The sequence below is a fragment of the Rhododendron vialii genome, chromosome 5a (assembly GCF_030253575.1).
Source record: "Rhododendron vialii isolate Sample 1 chromosome 5a, ASM3025357v1".
In the NCBI taxonomy this organism is placed as follows: Eukaryota; Viridiplantae; Streptophyta; class Magnoliopsida; order Ericales; family Ericaceae; genus Rhododendron; species Rhododendron vialii.
In genome coordinates this window covers 11,151,464-11,166,855 of record NC_080561.1, presented here as the reverse complement: position 1 = coordinate 11,166,855, position 15,392 = coordinate 11,151,464, and positions in this window count along the sequence as shown.

Sequence of the window (15,392 nt, the reverse complement as noted above, 5' to 3'; positions counted from 1 at the left end):
ACACCATTCCGACTAGTATCTTTGACGTCCCCTAGATTCTAGGGACATCGTTCGGATGTATAAATAACACTCTTCTTCACAAACTGTTCAAAACGTTATAATTTCATTTTTCCATGGTATATTTACTACAAAAGAGTTTCATATGTTAAATAATCATACTTTTGTAAGTCGAAAACATAAACTTTACAAAAATTCATGTAATAAGGATAATTCATAACTCATTTTTCTGCATCCGAAATTTACCGTAAAATCTAGTGAGTTGTACTGGGTCCTAAAATAACACATTAACAATTAGAAATGCTGAAATTGTGATTAATCATTCTACTAGTGAAATTTCGAGTTATTGTTTCCTAACAAGACCTCTATCACAGATTATATTGAGTTTGACTTGTTTAATAGACTAGTCTAAAACGTGAGCTCGAGTTTGATCCAGAAAATTGATACAAGTTAAGAAGAGCATAATTTCTTTCCCTCTCTGATACTGAGTTATGGTGCTACAAGTCGAGCCGAGCCACAAGTTGTGCGAGCAATTCGATTCATTTTCAGCCCTAAATCAAACCCGACAACTTAAAGGGATAAATTATATATCATCAATTTGCAAACCTATGGATGGATTCGACCCCGAATTAGTCTAATCCTATGAAATCATTTATTGAAGGCCATTTAAATTTTTTCCACTTTCGTTTTTACTGTGAGTTTGAATAGGAAATTAAAGAAGAGATTATATAGATTTATACAAGTGCAAGTATGAGTGCGTATTTACGCCAGTGGCATGAGAAAAAGAAGAAGAAGTGAGAACTCACCTCCTATTGATTCCTCTCTCTCTCTCTCTCTCTCTCTCTCTCTCTCTCTCTCTCTCTCTCTCTCTCTCTCTTTTCTTTCTTCTCTCTCTTTTCTTTCTTTCCTTTGCTAGGTGCCGTGTGTGAGGGTTGTGTGTTTGTGCCGGGTGTGTTTGTGGAATTGAGACAGCCTATTTATAGAAGGCTTTGTGCATATAGATCAAAAAATGTTAGAGGCACATCACCTCAACCACACCCCTCTCATATACATGTGAGTTCCACTAGAACGGGCCCCACCTGTATGTGAAAGGGACAGAGGTAATGTGCCCCTTGCACCTCTAATCTAGATCATATCTAGAATGTACGTATCTAGCCAAAAGTGTATAAACTTTTTGACTTCATAAAATCTGGTTAAAGAAAAAAAAATCAATTACTTTATTTCGGAATGTATTAATATTTAGTTTAAAAGAAGTGTTACAATTCTATTCCATTTGTTTTTCCAAGCTTCAACGGTAGCTCTTTTGCTCCTTAGAGTTCAATGAAATAAACAATTACTTGCTTTTTTATATCATTTCAGTGACTAATATGGAGTACCCATAGGAGTTTTTTTTTTTTTGCCTCAACCCGCAGGAGTACAAAGACCTAAAAAAATAAAAGGATTTGAAAAGATAGCGTAGAGGTAAAAGTAAAAAGGATAATTTGGTCCCACCATAAACAATTTTTTCTCCTAGTCAAGGTTGCCTAACCTATTTATTCCCTTTGCGAGTTTCTGTACTTCGTTCGAAGATCTCAAAATGTACTTATTGTCAAATAAGTACTTTTTGTAATTTTTAAGCTTAAAAAATAATGGGCTTACTGAAATCTAAAAATATGCAATATGGATCTTATTTGAAAGATCTCTTTAAATGATGCAAAAAAAAAATTGAAAAATTATTTTCGTAAGCACATTATTTTTTAAACTTGAAAATAAGTACTTATTTTTTTTAAAAAAAATTGTGAAATAGGCAATGAGTATGAAGATATGCTCCTAGTCCTAGGACATACATTAACAAAATTCAAACTTTTTTACGGAAACCTAGCGACAGGTTCAGGCCCAGCTAAGCCCAACTTCTGTCTAGACCATAGTGGAATAGAGAGATGCAGGAAGCATGGGATCTAGTCGGGGTGCCCCGACTAGTTCTACCGCGACAGGTTCAGGCCAAGCTAAGCAACCACTTTAGAATCCTTACGAGCGCATTTTCTTCTGAAGCAATAGATAATACCTAAAAGAACAAGTACTAAGACAATGCGAATTTTTGGATTTTATCTTGAATATTTTCAAAAATATTTGGATAAAAGTAAATAAATTCACTTTTTCAATAATTAATCCACGAAAGTTGGCGCAAAACTAACAAATGCGAATTTTTTTGAATAAAGACAAAACTCTCAAAAGCCCAAAAAAAAAACTTAACAAAACGTAGCCTAATTAAGTAATACAACGTTTACAGCTAAATCTCATCAAGTCATCATAATTTTTGCCAATCTTTGGAATAATGAACACCAAATAAAACCTGCACAGGTAGTTGCATTGCATTTTGATCAAAGCCAGAACTGAAAAATTAGCCGTGTACCAGTAATAAATTTGGTGTATCATTGTGCAATGATTTTCTATGTGTCTAAAACAATTTAACTGCAAACTATCAAATTAATGTTCTTGTGAGAAATCTAATTGAGTGGATCAGGAGACTAGCAAGGCACATGCACGTGCACAGTGAAGAACAGGCACGACACAAGCACGATATGGGCACAACTCGAGCACAAGACATGCACAGGTAAGCACGACCAGATTATAACTTTTTACCTCATTTACTTGAAGAATTGCGGAGATGAATGTCTTGAACTTTGAAATCGTGAACAAATGTTATATATTATTGAACATTTTTCTAGCGCAAAACTGGATACCGCCAAAGAGCATCGATAATTTCACCCCAAGTTTCTTCGTCACCGTCGACGCAACAATTGATGAAATCAACGCAGCCAAATACAGGTGCGACATGAACATAGTCAGTGTCTGACTATCAAACTTATAATACTGATTCGTCGACCAATCCTCCTATTCCTTCTTGTATACCACCAGGAAGAATTTCTTAAAAAAAACAAGTCCATCGATGTCACACCATGTATAACACCCATTGAAATATGTCAAAAGTAAAATATTTTAAAGGGCCTCGCTTTTCTCTCTCTTCCGACAATAGGCGACAATTTTATTGCTTTTGGTGACTTTTTTGGTGTCACCAAATCTATTTTTTCTTGTAGTGAGAAAAACCTTCTTAGCCTATAGCACCACCAGAGCATCAGTTTGACATGCATCACCCCGTAGAAAGCAAAGCATCAAAGGCAAAAATAGCTCCATCTTCTGCACAACAGACTAGGGAAAGCTCCACTAATCCACAATGGGTTTAGTAACGTAACTACTCCTTCCGTTTCTAATTGAGAGTCCCTTAATCTATTTTACATAAATATACCAAACCCATTACGGATGCTCTAAATTATGATTAAGATACTGAAACAGTGAGTGCTTTACGTAGACAAATTAAGAACAAAATGAGCAAGAGTGCTTCTGAAAACTCAAATATTGGTTCTACACATGCCCTTAGTCAATTACTCTCTCTCTCTCTCTCTCTCTCTCTCTCTCTCTCTCTCTCTCTCTCTCTCTCTCTCTCTCTCTCCACATATGTACTATGTATAGAAAGTTATACATAATTCTTCCCCTGTTTCTACTTAATTTGTTTGCTCCACTACAGTCTACAATGCCTCTTCACCACCCCATTTCTCTATCTCTATCTGGAAACATGGCTGGTGGTGGTTTCGTATCCGGTTCGGGTATCAGAAAAACATATCTGGACAAAAAAATTAATAAATTTCTTTTTGTCGAGAAAAAAAAAAAAGCATATCTGGGCAAACTCACTTGGAATGTCATCGTCACATGTATCGTTGTGTCCATGGGCGGGTTGATCTTTGGTTATGATATCGGAATCTCAGGTACTCAAAATGCCAGTCACAAAATTGCACACTTTAAAACCATTTCTTATAAAATCTCCAGTATTCTCTGTGGAGGAATTCTACACCGAAAATCGATAGAGAATATGAATCAGCTTATACATTTTTAAAAACGAATCCAACTTTTCTGCAATTTTGTTTTTAATAGTTATGATTTGCTGCTTTTAATTTGTTCGTAAATCAAAACTATTGATTGTGGGCAACACATATGCATCTACTTGGTGCAATCCAAATACAAATGGAAGAGAAGCATGAACCCTTTAAAATATTTTACTCTCACATATTTCGATTGGTGTTGTAGGTAGGGGTGACATCCATGGACTCGTTTTTTGTTGAAATTCTTTCATGCAGACTCAAAGGAAAAGAAGGATAGGTCGACAAATCAATATTGTAAGTTCGTCAGTCAGATGCTGACTATGTTCACGTCATCTCTATAGTGATGAGGAAACTTGGGGGGAAACAATCCATACTCTTTGGTGGTGTCCTATTTTGCGCTGGAGCTAGAAGTGGAGCCGCTCAAGCCCTGTGGATGCTTATCGTCGGCTGTATTTTGCTTGGTTTTGGCATTGGATTTGCCAATCAGGTTAATCTCTCTCTCTCCCTTGGATTTTTGTTGATCTTTTTTCCAAAACTCTAGAGACAAAAAAATTGCGATGGATTTATGAAAAATTAAATGAACTTATAATAATAATAATAATAATAATAATAGAATTTATTCCGACATTGAGGACCACAATTACTAAATTTTTTATTCGGAGGGACTAAATTGACCTATGAGTACTATTTTTCTAAGCATAGAAAATTTGGATTTAATATTCTGGTCCAAAACATCATTCCTAACCAAAAAAATCCTGTCTATTCCTTACATTTCTTGCTCTATTAATTTTTGCCTCAACTCCACCCCGGGTACGGGTACCCTCTCATACAAACAATTTGAATTGTTCATTAATGTTTTTGGAGTTGTCATCATTGTGTACGATAGGATAACCAAGTGATTCATCCAATCGTTTACTTTTTCATCAGAATTCTGAAAAAATTCTAAACAACTATATGATTAGATCAAGTATTTACGAATCAAAAGTCATTTGAAAGGTTATTTTAAAATTGATGAACCATTTTGGATCATTTGTATGAGATTCGATGTGGACTCCACCATGGGCAGAGTGATATAGGGATACCGAAGGGTAGCCGACCCTACTAGCTGCCAAATTTTCATAGGGATGTGTATCATTTTTATCCCACTTTTACTAATTTGACCCTACTTTAAAATTTATTTTTGCCCCAGCCCATATAAGAGTTTTGTACTTAGAGAAAAAAGGTGTCAAAATAAAATCTCCAACCACAAAATTCTCAAACATTGTGCTAATTTGTTCGTTCCTCAAAACAAATCAAGGATTTCGTTTGACGTGATCTCTTCAAACTCTTCTCCTAATCTATGCTCGACTGCTCTGCACCAAAATCTCCATGGAAGATAAAGAACCTCGTTCTCTTCTCAATCGTCTCTCTCTCTTTCGGTTAGCAAAATTTTATCCAAAGGACTTCTCAAATGTTGAGCTTTGGGCACTTTCGAATCAACTAGAGAATTTCATCATGGATGTACATTCTAGTGAGGAGTTTTCCAATTTGAAAGGAATTAGTGACCTTGCGCAAAAGATGGTTGAGACCCAAAGAGATATAGCATAATCCTTGGTTTATAGGCTTCTTACTTTGACTCTTATTTTACTGGTTGCTACTATCACGGTAGAGGGAGCATTTTCTGCTATGAATATCGTAAAGAGTAGACTTCGTATCGTATGTGTAACCAATGGATGCATGATAGTTTGGTTGTGTATATAGAGAAAGATATTTTTGAAACCATTATAAACGAGGCTATCATCCATCGTTTCCAAAGTATGAAAAAGTCGTCGAGGTCAATTGTAGATTGAAACTACATTTTGTTGTTAATATATACCCTTAATATTATATATCTACTTTTTGATTAACTTGTTAAATAAACCTAATTGTTTTTTTTTTTTTTTTGCTCGGCAAACGAAATTTATTAAAAACTCGAAGGGGTACATCGAGGGGAGAAAACAAAGACAAAAAAACAACGCGAGACCATCCAACAGAAAGTTCGACAGTCTAAAGAGGAAAGGGGATAAGGGTCCCCTTGTCTGAGGCCTTTCTGAGTTTGAAACTCTTTAGAAGCAGAGCCATTGATCAATACCGACATGGAAATAAAAGAGCAACACTCCTTCATCCATCTACACCATTTCACCCCAAAACCCATTTTGGCAAGTAAATCCAGCAAAAAACCCCAGTTAACACAATCATAAGCTCTTTCAAAATCAATTTTAAGAATAAGACCCCCTTGATTACTCTTTTTCCAACTGTGAATGACCTCATTAGCTATCAAAATCCCATCCAATATTTGTTTACCTCCAATAAAGGCAGCTTGAGACTCACCAATGACTGAAGGTAAGTGGATTTTGATTCTATTCGCCAAGACTTTAGAAAGCAGTTTATAAACCCAACCCACCATACTGATAGGTCTATATTCTCTAAAAGATAACGGGCAGTTCACCTTAGGAATTAAAGATACAAAGGTTGAATTAATACCTTTAGTAAGCTTTCCATTGGCATGAAACTCTGAGAAGAAGCAGAGAACCGTACTTTTCATGAATTCCCAGCCCTTCTTAACGAAGGAGAAATTAAAGCCGTCGGGGACCGGCGCCTTGAGATTGCCGCAATCCTTCAACACTGCCACAATCTCCCTCTCATCGAACTGTTTCTCAAGAAGGAGAGAGATATCCAGATTCAATTTTCTGAGAAATAAACCCCCCAAACCAGGTCTAGAAAATCTCTCCTCCAAAAAATTATTACTGAAATGCTCGATAGCCGCTGCCTTAATTTCAGTTGGATCTTCCACAACTCTTTCGCCTGCATTGATAGAACCCACCATGTTCCTCCTTTACCTATTATTAGCCAAGGCTTGGAAAAATCTTGTGTTCTTATCACCCAGCTTCAACCAATTCCCTCTGGACTTTTGTATCCATAACGACTCAGTTAAACGAGAAAGCTTCCAAAACTCAGTTTTCGCTCTACACTTTATTGCTTTCTCATCTGAAGATAGTTTCCTATCTTCGGCCAGTAAATCAAACTGGTGGAGTTCAGCTTCAATTGCAAGTAAGGCTGAATTTACATTCCCAAATTCTTCTTTATTCCACATTTTCAGCTTAGCTTTAACGGCCTTTAGTTTCTGCAATAAAATGAAACCTGCCCAACCATTTACCTGAGTATTCTCCCATGTTTCTTTGGCTATCTTCATGCAGTTCGGATGAGATAACCAAATGTCCATAAACTTAAAAGGCCTGGGCCCCAATCCCTACTATCGTCCATAATCTATCCAAACGGCTAAGGATAGCTTGGTCTTGGTAGTTCGTCCAAGTGTATTTTCTGCCAATCATTGGAAGATCCACCAATTCCATATTGTTGCATAAGTCCACGAAATCCCTCATTCCCCTCTCCATTCTTAGGCATCCCACCCTTTCACAGGGACCTTTAATTTCATTAAAATCATCCCCCCCCCCCCCCCCCCCCACACACACACACACACACCATGGTACCTGAGAGTTCCTCTTTAGGCCTAGTAGCTCTTCCCATAACACTCTCCTACCCACCACATCATTAGGAGCATAAACATTAACAAAGATGCACGGAAAGACCTCGCTCACGACCCCTTGCACCAAAATGAAATATCTATGAGAGATGACAGAATCCGCTATAAAAAATTCTTTATTCCAAATGGTTAACAAACCCCCTGATGCCCGAACAGCACTTGAGCTAGCAAAATCCAGATCCGCATTACCCTAGACCCTCTGAATCAATGTTCTATCCACCTGCTCTAACTTTGTCTCCTGAACACACACCATACTAGGCTTCCTCTTTTTAATGAGCTTGGACAAAAATCTTTTCTTTACTGAGCTACCCAAACCCCTTATATTCCAGGTAAGAATTTGCATTAAGACTGACCTACCCAACAAAAACTCCACAGAGAAAGAGAGAAAATTAACCCTTAGCCTCTCTCTCAAGCATGAGAGAGTACTCCTGGGCTTCCATCTCTATCATTTTATTCAGAATCACTTCATCTTGAGGTAAGAAATTAACATCTAACTGACCTCCAATGGCCATAGTCGCTCGAACCTCTCTGTAAATTACAGAGTCACTTTGAATTGTATCCTCCGATGATGATGAGAAGCTCTCCTCGTGGTTAAGCGATCGGTCCACCTCCTCTCGTAGAATCAGCAAATTGGATATCTGCCTTCTTCTCCTTCTTCTATGGTCAGCTTTATTGAGGTCTACCAACAGATTAATACTAGGATCTGCGATAACCTCACCATCGGGGTATTGTCTCCTTGCATTGAGTTCCCATCGCCACCTAATTGAGCAAGAAGAGGGGAAATAAGAGACTCAGAAACATGGGATTCATGGGCCTCTACCCCCTCCTCCTGACTAAGCTTAGTAGACGGCCCAATAGGCCCATCCCCCTCAACCAGATTTTGCTCTCCCTTTTCATCTGCTACCTGGGCCATAGAGTGGGCTAAAAGGCCCATGCCCACATCTACCTCAACAGGGCCCACTGAATCCTCCACTCGGGATTCAAAATCCACCGACAGAGCTTGCGTCCTTGACTTCTCAAGCATTAAATGCTTGCCTGCAAATACAAACTTGGAGCCCCTGAACCCATCATGCTCTTTATCCTGCCCATGCAGAGCTACACCTCTAGCTATACTGTCCCTTCCACCAACCCCCTCTTTTCTATTGGCTGTGACTATTTTACACCGTTCCACGTCATCGTCTTCATCCTTTCCTATGTTTGAACCAGACTCCATGGAAGCTTCCCTCCGAGGTTTTTTTTGACAGTGATTCACCCTATAAGCAAAAACTTCCACTTCGTCTGGATTAACAAATGTGGAATCCTCTGAAACTTCCACATCATAAATTCTCCCCTCAACCTCCAGTTGAATCCATCTGTGAATGGGACGATTTTCTTTTGTAGCAATCAGCACTCTACCTTTTGCAAAAGATAAGTCTTTCAGAGTAGCCTCATCCATCTTGATAAAGAACCCCAAAATCTCTCCTATTTGCTTAAACGTCTCAGCATTCCACCCGTTAAGGGGAACTCCTCTGCAGTTCAACCAAACAAACCGTTCAAGGCTCGCCGGCTCACCCCTCCACGGTGTCACGGATTCGAACCATAGCTTCATCCACGGTTGCAGAATGAGGGCATCCCTGCACTCTTGGCTATGGAATGTTATCAACACCGACCTCCCTCCTAATGATCTGAACTGAGCAACTTTATCAGTTTCTAAGCTAAAGTTAACTTTTAGTGTCATCATAGAAACAACTCTATGCATGACTGCTACGGTGCTACCGCACTCCTAAACAGCCACCCATTGCCACCAGGGTTTAGTTGCAGTTTGATACTCTGTTCTTCCACCTGTTTAGAGGATTCCCCTTTCAGAACTTGAGCAAAGGAACACCCATGATTCCGCTTAGCCCCAAAAATATCTGGACTGCCTTTCTCCACCAGCTCCCCTGTTCTAAACTTGTTACGTAAAATCCCCTTATCCGAGGCCATCTGCTCCTTCCCAACCTGAAATCTTGACATCTGCACGTTGGGTTTGACATCATAATAACTAAAACATGCCTCTTTAACAAACAATCTATCATTATCCACCCATACTCCGTTCATCCGAGAGACTGCCACATTAGCTGACACATGACAGTCATACCTAACAAACCCAAATTTATGACCTTTGCTCATTTTTCTTGGAATAAAGGCATCCTTAACCATACCAAACTTATTGAAAGTTCTCTGCAACCAAACCTAATCTTTGTGATCAGGGATGTTATCCACAAACAAGGTGACAATGTCCTTGTCTCCTATCTTTACAGTAGACGCCTTCCTACGATTTCGGATAACCGGAATCCACCCACCATCTGTGTCTCCGTTCTTCCAGATAACATTTTTTGACCCTCTCTCACCCTCTCTCTCTCTAACTCTCTCCATTTTTTGTGTGATATCAAATAAACCTAATTGTTAGCAACTAGAAAAGTGAATTACACATAATTTAAATTTTTGACCTCACTTATCGAAAATTCTAACTCTACCACTGGACTCCACATACGGGCCGGTACTAACCCATCGATACCAGTAGCATTATGATTTTTCCCTTGAAATTCACAAGATGCAACAATAATGACGAAGTACCGAACATACTTCTTTTTCTTAGAAAAAAAAAAACCTTGGAAGAACCCCCATATGATTTTTCAGTAAACTGATTTTGCAGTGAAGAAGATACCAAGGTTTATTTACTCTCACTCCGCTGTTTCCATTTGGTCCCTCCCAAAAGACTATGTTTGGAGTTTTCCAAAGGGAAATGATTTTATAACACTCACCTTATATTTATTGACACTTTTTTTTTTAATCTTTATTCATGTGAAAGTATCAAATTGCTCTTCGTCATATGAAAAAAGTAAATCAAGAGGTAAGAATACTTTAGTAATTTTACATGAATAGAAGATAAAAAAAAGAGTTTTTTTTTTTTTGCTCGGCAAAACGAAACATATATATAAACTCGAAAGGGTACATCGAGGGGGCTCGAGTGACGAAAGCTAAACAAACTTACACAAACAAGCAGCAAAAGCAGAAAAAAAAAAGCCACGCCCCTTACAATGACTTCCAACAGAAAATTGGAGGAAAAAACAAACCCCTCATACACCACTGCAAACAATCTTTACAGTTTCAACATTCTAATTCCATCCAAAAAAATCTTAAAATCCTCGATCGAGTACACCTTAATGTTGAACTTTGCCTTTATCCACATAGCAACTCTAGCTTTAATCTGCTCGCCCATAACCCCAGCTCCCGATGTGGCGTTGTTAAAAATATAATCATTTCTCGTCAACTACAAAGACCACAACGTCGCAAAGAAAGTAACTTCCCACAAATTTTTCTCCAAATTTCTAAATCTACTTTCCATCCACCACCCGAAATGAGCTTCCAGAGATGGGGGACACACCCATCTCAAATGTCACCAGTCTAGAATCTATGACCAAACATCCCACGAAAAGTGACAATGCAAAAATAGGTGTTGCGGAGTTTCCAAGTGCAGCGAACAAAAAAGGCACGGAGTGATAAAAAAGAGAGTTAACAGATGGATAAAACAGGATGTGAAAATGGGAAATAGCAAAGTAGTGGGAACTGGGAAGGAAAGAGTGGGGAAGAAAATCCCCGCCAATATAAATTTGAACTTACTTTCGTGATTTAAAAGTGAAAAAGGAGTATTATTAATTGTCTTTTTTAGAATACAACTTTTCTACAATCACACACCGGGTGTTTTCGGTGGTGAAAAATTTGTAAATTTTTATTTATGGTCGAGAAATTGTTAGGTGTTTCCGGTAGTAAATAAGTTGTTAAGAATGTCAAGTTGTTTCCGGTAGTAAAAAAGTTATTGATGAATTTGTGAGTAGAGTTACTATAATAAAAAAAAATTTGTTGATAACTTTTTTGTTAGTGGAAACGAGATGGTGAAATGTTGAAACTCTTTTGTTAGTAAAAACGAGATAGTAAAATGCGTTAAGTTTTTAGTATTTTTTATTAGTAGAAACACCCTCTTACACACAAAACTCTTCTCACATGAGGAGTATTTAGTGTGTGTGGGTTTCACTTCTCAATAAACACTGTGTGTGTCTAGTTAGCATAATTTAATTTTGCCTTCTATTTTTTTGCTTAGGATAGTTGGGCTAGCGGCTAGGGTTGCAAAACGAATCAAACTATTTAAAATTGAGCTTGTGTCTATTTGTTAAAAACTTATTCAAGATTGACTTGTTACGCAAACAATCCAAGCTTGATTATTTTTTTAAATAAGATTTCAAATCAAGTTCGAACGATATTCTACTAGTCGGCTTAATTATGATGGTAATAATAAAATTTAAAGCTACAATTCGCAAGCCCCCTCACGATTACCCATGTTCACGTGTATATTGTATACATCAGGGAAGGTTAACGGAGTATTAGTATGTTAGTCAATAGAGAGTTCAGAGGTTGTCCATAGCCCTGAACCCCAAATCCGCCTCTTGTGGGACTCGAACTCCGATCTCCACGTGTATGCTATTTAACTTAAAGATTAGTCTCTCTTACATTTTTTTTTTAATCAAACCACAAACATATCATATATATAAATGAAAGTAAAGTACAAAAGGGACACTACTGGTCCGAAAATACAAAAAAAAAAAAGCAATACAAAACAAAACAAAAAAACCAAAAAAGCTGCTCAGCATCGATGTCAGACCCAGAGCTCCGCTCATGGAAGTGGGTGGGCGGAGGATTGCCACCGGATTTGCACTATGATGTCACAAGATCGCCACTCCCGCCGCAAGATCGCAACCGGATCTGCATTAAGACGCCTTCTTCGTCGCCGTTAGAGGACTCAAGAAACCGCCGCCCGAACTGAAGCCGACTAGGATCTCCGTGCAAGAGCCAATACCCAAACCTAGAACTCTCGCATTAAAATCAAACAAAGTAGGTGGAGAGAATTTTAAACAAAGTAGGTGGAGAGAGAGATTCAAAAGTGGTAGTAGGTGCTCCAGTTGGGTTGGATGAACTCTTCCGTTGAAGATGGGTCCAGTGTATAATGTATATATGGAACCCCAAAATTCACACACCGACCAACTGTAATTCGCTAATGGACCCACCACGCAATCAATCTTGGTAAGTCGCAATCTTATTGCAGTTCTCATATAATTTGGGGTCATTATTATCTTCTTGATATAGGAATTCAAAAGTCTAGTGAGATAAGAATATGGTCATATGATGTTCGAAGCTTTTTTCTACCATAGAGTACATTTTAGTGGGGATTCAAACACTTTGTCATGATTCCACCACAATACGTGGTCAAGAAGAGATTTAAGATATAACGTGGCGATATATCAAAGGCATTAAATAGTTTTTTTTAATTCGGGGATCACTTTTTTTCTTCTTCTTTTTTCGTAGGAAGAATACTAGCTAGTACAGTTTTTTTGAAGGGACGAAAAATCAAGGCAAATGATTTTGGCACACTACTTTTTTATGATGGCACTTTAAAATTTATTTTTTAGTGTAAAAATTATTCTCTCTCCGTTACTTTTTAAGTGTCCTGATTCGTAACTTCAATTTATTAAAATGATATCATCATTATACCTTTCACGCCAATTTTTTCCTCCACTTTCATTATTTACCCATCATTATTACATTTTTACTCACTTACTTTTTAAAATGGAATCTACTTTTAAGGACAAAATAGACAATGCACCAACTTTTACCCACTAACTTTACAAAATGAACACTTATTAAGGGACAACCCAAAATGAAATACTGGACTCTAAATAAGGGACGGATGGAGTATATAGAAAGACTTAGAGCATCCGCAATGTAATAATCAAAATTGGATAACCAAAAGTTGCCACATCATCTTTTGATTATCCATTTAAAACATTGCTAAGGTTAGCAATGTAGAGGTCCACAATGTAATAATCAAAATTGGATAACCAAAACTTGCCACATCACCTTTTTAAACTACAAAATTTTAAAAACTAAATTTTTTGACAATAATTTGAATACTCTTTTTGAAAAAAAATAACAGTTTTTTTTTTAAGAAAATGGTTTAGTGAAAAAAAAATTTGAAAATAGGTTTTTTCAAAAAGAAAACAGTTTTTTTTTTTTGAAAAACTGTTAGAATCAACATTTTTTTTGTGTAAAAACACTTATAATTTTTTTCTCTAAATACTGATTTTTTTAAAAGTTTTTGAAAAAAAAAAAACAGTTTTTAAAAATAATTTTCTGGAAATATTGTTGAGAGAGAAGGTTTTTATGTAATGATGAGTGTACTTGATTGAGAAAATGTGGGAACCATTAAATTTGATTATTGGTAAAAAGCAAGGGCGGTACTACACTTAGGCTCCACTAGGCTGTAGCCCAGGTGCAATTCTGAAGAATTAAAAATAAATAATAAATTATGTGTAAAGTTTCGGTCCAAGTGAATTTAGCCCAGCACACCATCCTCCCATTCAGCCTACCTCAATCCACCATCCCTTTGAACGGCGTGAAGATCTTATTTGTTTGATCATTTTATCATAAATGATCATAATTAATTTTAGGGCTCTTGTAATCAAGTATCTGCTCTTTATTTGAGATTTTATAGGGTAGATACTTGATTATGAAAGTTCTAGATGCAAATATTAATTATGACCTTCTAGAACAATATGATCAAAAAAATAAGATCTTCGCACTGATTCAAACGGATTAAAAAAATGGAGTACTTGATTTTTTTAGATAGTTTATATATTTAAAAATATGGTTAAAATTAATTATAACCATTTAGAATATTATAATCAGAAAAATAAGATCTTGAAATGATTCAAACGAACGAAAAATTGGAGCGCTTAATTTTTTTGAGACTGTTTGATAATATAAGAGAAATCAAGAGAGATAAGTGAAAAATAATATAAAAGAAATTGTTGATGAACAGTCGTTCATAATATATACCAAAGTATTTTAGCGAAATGTATTTTATCTAAGCTTTTATCTAATTGCTTTAGGTGGGTTTTCTCGGTTTTAGGTTGCTATGATAGCTAATATTTTATTTTTGCTACTCTGGTGTATATACTCTAATGGAACAACAAAATAAAAAGGGAAGAAAAACACTTTTGTACTTTTGTTTTGTTTATTTTTAAACATTTATATATTTATATACGAGTTTGCCTTCTTTTTGGTTCACATATATAAATTTTGGTTAGCCCATGGCGAAATAAAATTCCTGGTTCCGCCCTTGGTAAAAAGGTTGCTAGTTTTGCTTATTCAAAGGCCAAAATTTGATGAGTTGTTAAGAGGTTGCTAAGTTTGGTTATTACAATGTGAGCATTTTTTTGAACAAATATTGCTAACTTTAGCAACCTTTTGGTTTTAATTATTACATTGTGGATGCTCTTATAGTACCATTATACTCTCTTCGTCCTAATTTGTTTGTCCACTCTTTAACTTTTATTTGTCCAAAAATATTTGTCCACTTTAGAAGATTAAGGGACAAAAAGCTACAAAATTCCCATTTTGTCTCTTACCATTTGAACTAAAGTAATTTTTTTCAAAAAGTGTGGAAGATAACTTTTAAAAAGTTTGAGCATTCATTGGTACAATAATTGTGTTCTCTTAAAAAATTGTATTCTTTAAATTGGACAAATAAAGCAAGACGAATGAAGTAAAAAAAAGTGAGGCGTAAAAATCAATACACAAATGTTTCTTCGGAGTAAATTGCTACTAGCACCCCCCCTCCCCTCCCCCCCCCCCCCCGACACCCCACCCCCCGGCCCCACCCCCCATTTTCCTCCTTACCCTTTAATCACCCCCCCCCCCCCCCCCGCCTTCCTTTTTTGTTTTCTTTTTTTTTTATCAAACCCCAAACTTCTTTAAAACCCGGATTATCCCCCGGCCCCCCACCCAAAAAACATCCTGCCCCCCTCCCCTCTTAAAACACCTTCACTTTTTAAATTTAATTT